This window comes from Podarcis cretensis (assembly GCF_951804945.1).
Source record: "Podarcis cretensis genome assembly, chromosome: 10".
NCBI lineage: Eukaryota > Metazoa > Chordata > Lepidosauria > Squamata > Lacertidae > Podarcis > Podarcis cretensis.
In genome coordinates this window covers 1,076,734-1,088,685 of record NC_137179.1, presented here as the reverse complement: position 1 = coordinate 1,088,685, position 11,952 = coordinate 1,076,734, and the positions used below count along the sequence as shown (strand labels likewise).

The 11,952-nt window shown below is 49.1% G+C and overlaps 1 protein-coding gene across 1 annotated transcript in view; it reads left to right on the top strand.

Moving 5' to 3' along the window:
* Nucleotides 1–1,230: 1,230 nt before the first annotated feature.
* Nucleotides 1,231–11,952, top strand: part of GCC1 (GRIP and coiled-coil domain containing 1) — a 325,404-nt gene continuing 314,682 nt past the window's right edge. The window contains exon 1 of the mRNA XM_079992428.1: nt 1,231–1,248. The gene's annotated coding sequence lies outside the window, so the exon portion shown is untranslated. The remainder of the gene's footprint in view (nt 1,249–11,952) is intronic.

Here is an 11,952-nt window from a genome sequence, read left to right as displayed (position 1 = left end):
CTTTAATCTCTTCTTTCATCTTAACTTAACTCTCCTTTCACTCTGATCATTTTCCGGATTCGCTCAGTGTCTGTCAGAAATTCTACTTTTTCCACATAAATTTTGATGTATTCCTTAAAGATAGCCCACTCCTTATTCACTTTTTGTACCATATCTCCTCATAGAATCATAGAATCATAGAGTTGGAAGAGACCACAAGGGCCATCGAGTCCAACCCCCTGCCAAGCAGGAAACACCATCAGAGCACTCCTGACATATGGTTGTCAAGCCTCTGCTTAAAGACCTCCAAAGAAGGAGACTCCACCACACTCCTTGGCAGCAAATTCCACTGTCGAACAGCTCTTACTGTCAGGAAGTTCTTCCTAATGTTTAGGTGGAATCTTCTTTCTTGTAGTTTGGATCCATTGCTCCGTGTCCGCTTCTCTGGAGCAGCAGAAAACAACCTTTCTCCCTCCTCTTTGTGACATCCTTTCTCCCTCCTCTTATCCTCCCTGTTAGTTCGGCAATACGGAAGTATTCCATCATTTTAGATAACCAGTCTGTTTTAGTCGGGACACTGCTGCTTTTCCAGTTTTTGGCAATCAATAACCCTGCCGCAGTAGTTGCATACATAAAATATTGGTCTGACCATTCTTTTTATTTCCTCTCACATGAAACCTGGGAGAAAGGATTCTGGTCTTTTTTCAAATGAAAATCTAAACATCTTTTTCAGTTCATTATAGATATTTTCCCAGAATCCCACTATCTGTTTGCACTCCCACCACATATGTAGAAAGGTTCCTGCCCCATTGTTGCCTCTCCAACATACATTACTACAGTTTTTGTACATTTTTGCAGGGAGTTCCATAGTTTATCTAAGTGCTGTGCGAGAGACTTTCTTTTCTCTGCCCCAAATCTTCCAACTTCACTGGAAGTCCACGCGTTCTTCTTGCGCCATGAGAGATTGAGGGAAACTTATTTCCTCAATGCTTACTGTGTAATTTCGTAAACTTCTGTCTCAGAGCTCATGCAAACTTCCATTTGCCCCACTGCTTTCCCCTGGGAAAACCAGATCTTTACCATCGATTCCTTGCTAAATAGCAGGTTTCCCCAGGGAAAGCAGTGGAACGAGCAGAAAACCCTTTGGGCCCATTCTCACTACGCATCTGGCACAAGCGGAAGTGTGGGCATGCGCGGATTTGGCAGAGAGAACTGGAGATGGGCTTCACCAACCAGATATAGGTTTGATGAGGCCCTCAGCTCCTGAAGGTAACGGGGCCCTTTATATGTCCAGCTTTCCTTTGTCAACAACAAATTGTTGCCGTTTTTGTGTTGAATATATGCTATATAAGGGACGTGGGTGGCGCTGTGGGTTAAACCACTGAGCCTAGGGTTTGCCGATCAGAAGGTAGGTGGTTCGAATCCCTGCGACGGGGTGAGCTCCTGTTGCTCGGTCCCTGCTCCTGCCAACCTAGCAGTTCAAAAGCACGTCAAAGTGAAAGTAGATAAATAGATACCACACGAGAGGGAAGGTAAACGGCGTTTCCGTGCTCTGCTCTGGTTCTCCAGAAGTGGCTTAGTCATACTGGCCACATGAGCTGGAAAAACTCTCTGCAGACAAACATCGGCTCCCTCGGCCTTTAGAGTGAGATGAGTGCCGCAACCCCAGATTCGTCTGCAACTGGACCTAACGGTCAGGGGTCCCTTTTCCTTTATATGCTATATGGTCATTGATGGACCTAATAGGCATCTCAAGCCATTTGCACATGTTGCCCTGCAACCAGTCCATGCAGAATGGAGGCACCCTATATCTAGAAAGGAGCAAACCAGTGATATTTTAGGGAGCAGGCCAGCAGGCAAGGCCCATGACTTACCACCTAGGAGCCTACACAACACAAAACACTGTTGCTGTAGGTAGGTTTTATTTTATTTGTTTTTTATCTTATATTTTGGAAATGTGCATCCAGGTGTGTTTTTTTCCTTTTAATTTTTTGGGGGGACCCCCAAGAGAGAGGGGCCCTAAGCTACAGCCTGTGTAGCTTATACATAAATCTGGCACTGCTCTTGGTCCTGTTCTGAATGGTTTCCCTCCACCTGCTCATCCTAATCTTCCCCTGCTCCAGATCTCTTCCTCCTGAGGTGAGGCCAGGCTGGGATCTCTCAGGGCCTGGGCTTCCTCTCCCCCTGGGCTGCTACCCCACAGAATGCCATCCCCACACCCTTACACAGCTTCAGGCGGCCGGCCGGTGAAAATGCAGCTCTTTCATTTAACTGGCTAATTGATTTCTTTGCCAGCTCCGTGTTGTACTTATTTGACGGCTGTTTCGGAAGGTGTTAAATTTGTTTTATGTTAATATCCTGATTAGGTTCGGGGTTTTGAGGGGGGCGGGGAGAGGAGGGAAACACAGCTTCTTTTAAGTCGTTCTTTGAATGATTCCTTAGCCTCTTCAAGTCTCCTTGGAAAATAAGGTAGGATAGAAAATCCTGACATAAAATAAAATAAGACAAGCGGCCAACATTCAGATGCTGCTCTGGGTGCCTTGCAGTCTCAGGATCATATTTATTTATTTCATTTTCTTTCTTTCTTTGCACCTCTTGATTGCAAAAGAAACAAGTGAACCTCAAACTGAATAAAACAATAAAACTATCTGTAAAAACAGTTAAAAATAGCTTCTTAAAACATTCAAATGATTAAAAATCAGCGAGAAGCTAAACTACAGTGGACACTCGGGTTGTGAACATGATCCGTGCGGGTGGCACGTTTGCAACCTGTAGCGTTCGCAACCTGCGTCTGTTGTGATTTGGTGCTTCTACACATGCGCAGAGCGTGATTTAGTGCTTCTGCGCATGCGCAACTGCCGAAACCTGGAAATAACCTGTTCCGGTACTTCTGGGTTTCAGCTGTCCATAACCCGAAAAAACGCAACCTGAACAGGCTGTAACCAGAGGTATGACTGCACATGTAAACATTCTACATGTCTAAACAAATGTGCTTTTAGCAGGTGCCCAAAAGAGTCCTGTGGAGGCACCTCCTGGTCTCAACAGGCAGGGAGTTCCAAGGTTTAGGGGCGGCCACACAAAGGGCTCTTCTCTTGAGGTCCTTCCTTTTCGCCACTCTGTCCTGAATGAGCTGCCAAGGATGACCGTCTGTTCTGCAGCTCTTCAGTTTGCCCTTTGTGGGGAAACTGCCCTCACAGCCCTAAATGCAGCGTTCTCTCAATCTCTCTCTCTCTCAGCATGTTCAGCCGGAGGGTTAAAAAATGACTCCCTTCTGAGCATGCCATTTTAAAACAATATTTGATGCTCTGTTTGTTTTCTTCTGGAAGGTGCTTCCGATAGTTTTTGCTGCTTTCTAGACGGTTGTGATGAAACGGTTTTCTGCAGCATGTTGGGATTGAGGTCTGTGTCATTTCCGTGCATTTGCCACCCACTCCGGGGGCTCTGAAGATTACACACACACACACACACACACACACACACACACACAACCATCTCCATCTTGATTTGTAAAGGTTTATATCCTGCCTTTCCATGTGCGATGCCCAAGACAGCTCATGATGAAGCAGAATGAAATGCATGCTCTCACATGCCCATCTTAAGTGGGCACAGGATGCACCCAGCACCACTGGAGGATGCAGCCCCGGCCTCCTCTGGGGCATTAGAAGGGGCCCTTGAATCAGCCAGGGCCGCCAAAGGCCTCTTCTTGCTTCTGCTGCCGCTGCCGCTGCTTCTGCGCCCCCTCTCCTCCTTGCCCATTGGAAGAGCAGCACTGGAATCCATTTTCAGCGCTGGAGGAATGCAGCCTTATTAGGGCTCGGTTACAGCTCAATTATACTCCCAGAGAAATGCAAATAGCTGGCGTCTCTGCTCGGCGCTGAGTGCTGCAGGCGCCTGACTTTCTTAATTAGACTTTTTTCAAGTTATTAGCTTTGTGGGGATGATGATTTTAAAGGGGAAAACAAACCTCCAGTTGGAATATTAATGCTGCACCGGAATCTGCCTGCGCCAGTTGCCTCTCCCCGAACCCCAGAATGCTTTGCTTTGTGGGAGTTCTCCTGCTCCTCCAGCCGACTGGCCGTTCCTCCATCCAAGGGCGCTGGGACTCTTGTCTCCGGCCACGTGGGGACCTCCTGGCAAGCAGCAAGGACCACACTGAGCCAGGGCTTTGAAACCATGCTGCCCCTCACCGCCTCTGCAGCTGGGCAGCACCACTGAAGTCTCAAAGCTCAGGGTCCACCACTGCCACAGTTCAAGAAGGATCTTGGCAAGCTGGCAGGGGCAGCGAGATGAGGGTCTGAAAAACAAGATTTATGAGGAACGATGGAGAGAGTTGGGTCTATTTAGCCAAGGGAAGACCGAGAGGAGATATTTGAGCCATCTCCAGATACCTGATGGGGTGAACCATGGAAGGTGGAGCAAGCAGGACAGGACCAGAACCAATGGATCCAGATGACAAGAAAGGAGATTCCTTTTTTAAATAATATTTATTAAAGTTTTAAATGTTACAAAAGGAGAAAGAGATCATTCCAAGTTAAACAAAAACTTAACAACACATCACAATAAAGAAAGAAGAGAATAGAAAATATATATATAAAAAACAGAAAAACAGAAAAATAGAAACAATTAAAAAACACAACGAACCTTCCCATAACTTATCTTTCATTTACTTGTTTCCTTGACCTCCTCGCACCTCCCTTTTTTTGTATTCTAGTTCGGTTAGCTATTTCAGCAAATCCTTTCCATCTTTCCCAATTTTTATCCTATAATTTATCTTAATATAATGTAACTTTACCTTTCCTCCTTTCATCCATTAACAATCTATTTTTACTTAATCCTTTATAATATTTCCGCTAAAGCCACATAACTTCATTCCAGCCTCCTTCTAACATTCCTTAATTTTACAATGTTTCTGTAAATAAACTTTAAATTTCTTCCAATCTTCTTCCACCGACTCTTCTCCCTGGTCTTGGATTCTGCCAGTCATTTCCTCCAGTTCCACGAAGTCCATCACCTTCATCTGCCATTCTTCCCTGGTGGGTAGATCTTGTGTCTTCCAGTACTTTGCAATAAGTATTCTTGCTGCTGTTGTTGCATACATAAAGAAAGTTCTATCCTTCTTTGGCACCAATTGGCCGACCATGCCCAGGAGAAAGGCCTCTGGTTTCTTCAGAAAAGTATATTTAAATACCTTTTTCATTTCATTATAGATCATTTCCCAGAAAGTCTTAATCCTTGGGCATGTCCACCAAAGGTGAAAGAATGTGCCTTCAGTCTCTTTACATTTCCAACATTTATTATCGGGCAAATGGTAAATTTTTGCAAGCTTGACTGGTGTCATGTACCACCTATAAATCATTTTCATTATATTCTCTCTTAAGGCATTACATGCCGTAAATTTCATACCAGTGGACAAGAAAGGAGATTCCGACTCAACGTCAGGAAGAACCTTCTGACAGTCGTCTTCTTCTTCTTTGGCCATCCCTCGTAGCCGAGTAAGATTGTCTTCTATAAACATGGTTCTAACAGTGAGTCCGTAAGTAACTGTGGAGGCCAGTTCTGGATCCACACATCCTTCCACAGTGGGGACATTGGTTTCATTCATCCCGGTGAGGGTTTGCCAAGCATGCCTTCCTCTTAGCACGTTTCTCCCTTGCACCCTGAGTTTGAGTGTCTTCAAAGCCCACGACACCTTTGGTCAAGGCTGTTCTCCAACTGCAGCACTCTCAGGCCAATGTTTCCCGGTTGTTGGTGTTTATACTACATTTGATTTGATTTGCCTTGAGAGCATCTTTAAACCTCTTTTGTTGACCACTAGCATTACGCTTTCCATTCTTAAGTTTGGAATAGAGTATAGTCACACCTCTTGCTACGTTCGGCTCAGGTTACATTCTTTCAGGATATGTCCCGTGGTGACCAGGAAGTAATGGAAGGGGTTACTTCCAGGTTTTGCCACTCACACATGCACAGATGCTCAAAATGACATCACGGCCGTGTGCAGAAGCGGCGACCCGCGCACGTGCCGGTTGCGTTCTGTTCATGTTGCAAACGGGGCTCTGGAACGGATCCCATTTGCAACCAGAGGTACCACTGACAGTAAGAGATGATTGACCGTGGAATGGACTCCCTTAGAGCAAGGTGGACTCTCCTTCACTGGAGGTTCTTAAGCAGAGGTTGGGTGGCCACCGCTCAGGCATACTGTAGCTGCCATTCATGCATTTCAGGTGCTTGGACCAAATGACCCTCAGGGTCCTACTGTACAAATTGCATGAATTTATGCCCCCTCAGTCCTGTAGTTCCCGGAGTCCGCGAAGAGGGAGCCACGGCAGTTAAGGGGATTTAATTTCCTCATGCAGAGCTGCCACCAGGGAGCTTGCAAATCCCATGGGTGAATGGTCTTCTCCTTGAGCATCTCTGGGAAGGACCCTCCTCTGCTGGCCACCTCCCTGTGACGAAAGCCATTGCCTGTGTGCAGTGGGACACTTCCAGCCTTCGCTCGCCTCTCTCCAGGGGCTCCATCCTGTTCCCAGTCAGACGGAGCTGGGGATCCTGAGAGATGTTGTGTCATCAGCCGGGGATCTGGAGAGTCCCTGTGCAACCTCCTCCAGCTGCTCTTGTGAGTCTGTCGCCTCTCAGTGTCTCGAGTGTTTCTGCTCATGTTTGGATGGGATTTAAAGACCCTTCAGGGAGCTGGATGCAGATGGAGAGGGAGGTGGCGTCGCTTCATGGAGCATCATCCTGGCCTGCCGAGAGCTTCCTGGAGGCTGGAAGTGGCTGCATTTGAAAGCATGCACAGGCACGAAGGAGCAGGCCCATTCACTCATACACACGAACAAAAGAACATATTGTTACGGAACTTGGGGGGGGGACACATCTTGAAAGTTGTTAAATGTTACAAATATTATGCATAAATGTATCCTTTTGACTTGACAGCTCAGGGAAGTTACCTAGCTTTAACAATCATATAAAACCAACTCCTTTGCCAGTTTCCTCCATTCCAAAGCTATTTTCCCCTCAAAAAGGACTCCAGGAAGTTCCCAGAGGTGACAATTGCTGAGCTGATTGTTGGCCAAGGAAAGCCTAATCCCATCCCCAGACTTGACAAGGGCTCCAGACATGCAAAGAAAGTTCTATTGTACTTACCTGGATCTTGCCTTTATGCTAATCTTGTACCAAGGACTTGTCTGGACATGTTTGTCAAGGTTAAACTAGTGTAACCCCTGTCTACCCCTCCCCTTTTGTGACATGTCAGTGATGTAGCAACGATGCTGTATGAACTGTATTCTGGGATATGGTGGGAAAGTTTTAAAAGTCTTTGTCACCCCATCCTCGGGGTTCAAAATTCCTCTTTGAACCTATTGCACAATAAACTTTGGTCTACAGCTATTTGCTCCGGTTGGTGGCTGGGCTCCTTCCTTTATTCCGCAGGGACCCGCGGGCTCTGCCCGACCAGCTGGGGGACTGAGCAGCCTCACACCTTGATTCCCCCCCCCCCGTAACAATATGAACATAAGAAGAGACTGCTGGGTCGGGTCAAAGGGGGACCATCCAGGCATAGGGATATAGGAAGCTTCCTTCTGTTGAGACCATCGGCTCACCTAGATCAGTACTATCGCCTACACTGGCTGGCAGCAGCTCTCCAGGATTTCAGACAGGAGTCTCTCCCAGCCGTGCCGGGAGATGCCTGGAGTTGAACTCAGGACCTTGTGCTTCCAAGACAGAGCACAGCCGTGGGGGCTAGAAGCTCTTGATAGCCCTCTCTCCCATGAATTTGTTTCATTCTCTTTGAAAGGTTTGTGGTTGTCCTTGGCTCCTGAGGGGGGGGGGGGCGTTCCACACATTAACCACATGCTACGTGAAAGAGTCACAGGGAAGCAAAAGTCAAGAGAGGTCCCAGTACAGAAGGCCCAGCTCATCCCAGGGAACCCAGGAGCCATGAGCACAACAGCCACCTGCACAGAGTAGAATCTTTGCTGGGCCCGGGGGTAACCCAAGCAACGCGGTCCAGGTCTGGTCCCAAATCCAAGGGTCCCGCGAGGAGTCAGTCCGACGGGGCCAAGGCAGGAAACCAGGCGAGGACAGGTACAGGATCTCAGGCAGGTTCTGGCAAACAGCAATGTTGCTCCCGCAACCTGGGGCAGGGTCCAGCAGCCTTTTATCTTTGTCAGGGTAACGGCTGGTCCTGATCCCCCGGCGACTCACCTCCCTGTCTCTCCCAAAGGCGAGCACTCCTCCTGCGAGTACTCAGGTCTCTCCTTCTCTCAGACCTCAGTCTCTGCAGCTCGGGAGACATCGGTGGGTGACTAGACCCAGAGGCCGCCTCAGCCTCTCCTCACCCAACCAGTAGTGGAGCAGCTGTAAGTGATGGCCCAGCTGGAGGCAACGAGTTCATCCCCACATCTGGAGCCAGGGCAGGCTCAGGCCCCTGACTCGGCCCAGCTAGAGCTTGTTGCAGGGGAATCTGTGCAGACGGGGGCTCTTCAGAATCAGGCCTCAGACTTGGGTCAGATGTCGCCTGAGGCAGAGGATCCGATGTGGACCAAGACTCCTCCGGTGACGAGTCCAAGCCCAAGTCCCAGGCCATCACTGCTGGGGAGAACGTTAGGTTTTCATAGTCACCCTCTCTCCAACGGCGCCTTCAAGAATAGCTTCCTCTTGGTCACCTCCCCATTTCCCCCACGAGAACTCTGTGGGAAAACGCTTCACAGTAGCAGGTGCTCATTTGATGTGCTGCTCCCATCCTCCTGTTTGATCATCTTAATGCATCCAGAGGAGCTGCGGAGAAAGAACATCTCTCTGCAAAGGCCCCGAACGCAGCCACTTATCTTTGTTCCGGTGGCCGTGACAACAGAGCAAGGCAGAGATAAGCATCAGGGCCAGAATGTCCGAGGAGGCTTCTTCTGAGGCTCCTCCTCCTGCCTGGGGAACAGCTTCTGCCACTGCCTTGGCCAAGGTGGGGGTGGAGAATCTGCTGCTGGACGAGCCCCTCTCAGGTGGGGAAGGAGCTTCTGAGCAGGGGTAGGCAACCCAAGACCCGGGGGCCGGATGCGGCCCAATTGCCTTCTCAATCTGGCCCGCGGACAGTCCGGGAATCAGTGTGTTTTTAAATGAGTAGAATGTGTCCTTTTATTTAAAATGCATCTCTGTGTGATGGCCTGGGATTCAGACTTGGATGCTGAACCTGAGGGATCCCAGCCTGCACAGGAGTCCCCGCCTCCAGAACCAGCTGAGCCAGGGCTGGGGCTTGAGCCTGAAGGGTCCTCACCTGTGCTGGATCCTCAGCTGCAGGCGTCAGCTGAGTCTGCTCTGGCTCCTGAGGTGATGGAGGACCCATTGCCTGCAGCTGCTCCACTCTCAGCCCCATCAGAGGCAGCTGAGGTTGCCTCTGGGTCCAGTAACCCTCCAGCCTCTCCTGAGTTGCAGAGGCTCAGGGCAGAGAGGCGGAGGGAATAAAGTTCCCGCAGGAGGAGTGCTCGCCTCCAGGCCAGGAGAGGCGAGTTACCAGAGGATCGGGGCCGCCTTATGCCTCGGGGCAGATAAAAGCTGGCCAGCCCCAGTCCCAAGTTGCGGGAGCAACACTGTTGGTTGCTAGTTCCTGCCTGAACCGTGTCCTGCTTTCCTGCCTGAGTTCCTGACCCACACCTGACTCCCTGCCCTGTGCCCAGCTTCAGCTACTACAAACTGCCTCCACATTGCACCATCGACCATGGACCGGACTTGGACCTCACCTCTTGGGTAACCCACGGGACCAGCACACTCTGGGTTATTTATATTTCATTCATATTCCCCCCCCCCAAAAAAAAATAGTCTGGCCCACCACATGGTCTGAGGGATGGTGGACCAGCCCCCTGCTGGAAAAGGTTGCTGACCCCTGCTTCTGAGTATTGAGGTTGGAGGGGGAGAGTCCCTCATCCCCAGCACCTGGAGGGGCTCCCCAGAGCCAGCATCCTTCTTGCCCCACCCTCTCCACCGTGGCCCCACAACCAAGGACCCAGCCGGGGCAACATCTGGCTGAGCCTCCTTAAGGTGATGTGCATTTTAATGAATGGAAGCAGAGTGGAAGCTCATGAGTCAGGGGGGTGTTGGAGATTGTTGGTACTGTGCTTGTTTCTTTTAGTTTGCCATTTTGTTAATGGTGTTAATATTGTTTTATAGGTTGTAAATGCCGTAACGATTTGTTAATTATATAATACAGTATGACTTTTGTGTAATTGTGATGTTTGGCGTATTTTTAGTTGCAGTTTCATTTAGTGGTTTATAGATTGCAACTGTTTTAGCAATGAATTGTTAATTATTTTATATGATTTATGTTGTATTCGCGATGTTTTATTATTGTCATTTATTGTTTGTGCCACTTTGGGATTCATTTCAACGAAAAGGGGCGTAGAAACACAATCAATCAATCAATCAATCAATCAATCAATCAAAATGTCCCCATCCGTCTCTCTCTGCTCTCGGTCTTTGGCCATTAGGGAAAACAGATGCTTAAAATGAACCCAGGCCTTCAGCTTTTTACATTTCAGAACTGGCATTCTGTAGAATTGTAGAGTTGGAAGGGGCAGCCAAAGACCATCTAGTCCAACCCCTGCAATGAAGGAGTCAGAGCTAAAGAACCCCCTGACAGATGACCATCCCACTTCTCCAAGGAAGGAGAGGCCACCGCCTTCTAGGGGCGTCTGTCTTACTGTTGGGCAGCTCTTACCACCAGGAAGCTCTTCGCAATGTTCGGCCGAAATCTCCTTTCTTGCAATTTGGATCCATTGGTAGGACTCCTAACTTCTGGAGCAGCAGAAAAAAAAGCTTGCTCCATCTTCCACAGGGCAACCCTTCAGATATTTGAAGATGCTTCTCATGTCACCTCTCAGTCTCCTCTTCTCCAGGCTGAACATCCATCCTCCTCCTCACCTGGGGCAAAGTCACTGCTGTAGGTCCTCAGCAGCCTTGAGGTTGAGGGTGGGCTTCTGAAGCTTCCTTCTAAACCTGCCTCCATCACCAGGAAGAGGGGGGGGTGTTTGTTTACTCCCATAATCCCGTGAAGGAATGTGTCTGCGGTTGATGTGCCTTGAGCTGCGGCTGCTTTGTGGGTTTTGAAGATGCTTCCCTCCTCCTCCTCCTCCTCCTCCTCCTTATCTGCAGCCCCATCCCTTGAGGAGAAATGAATATTAATTGCTTAGAAGGCTGGATTGTCCCGGCTGCCTGAGCCATTGCATAATGTAGCGGAGAAGGCTTCAAACCAGAAAGCGAGGGCCGAGTTGGGCAGCTCCTCTCTCCGCAAGGCCAGGACGTGGGGCTTCCCTTGCCCTTTGGTCCAGCTGGGCATCCCACTTTCACTTAAGAAGACCCTCATCTGGTCTTCTTCCTCATCTGGTCCAGCCTCCTTTCTCACGATGGCCAGCCACATCAAGCACAAAACCAGCAAGCAGGTCCTCAGCACAAAAACACTCTCTTCTCCTGTGGCCCCATCAGAAGAGGCTACTGGATCAGGCCAAAGGGGGATCTCCTAGTCCAGCATCTTGTTCTCACAGTGACCAGCCAGATGCCCATTACAGGAAACCAGAAAGCAGGATTTGAGCACAAGAGGATTCTGTAAGAGCATGTTGTTGTTGTTTAGTCATTTAGTCATGTCCGCCTCTTCATGACCCCCTGGACCAGAGCACGCCAGGCACTCCTGTCTTCCACTGCCTCCCGCAGTTTGGTCAAACTCATGCTTGTGGCTTCGAGAACACTGTCCAACCATCTCGTCCTCTGTCGTCCCCTTTTCCTTGTGCCCTCCATCATTCCCAACATCAGGGTCTTTTCCGGGGAGTCTTCTCTTCTCAGGAGGTGGCCAAAGTCTTGGAGCCTCAGCTTCAGGATCTGTCCTTCCAGTGAGCACTCAGGGCTGATTTCCTTCAGAATGGAGAGGTTTGATCTTCTTGCAGTCCATGGGACTCTCAAGAATCTCCTCCAGCACCATAATTCAAAAGCATCCATTCT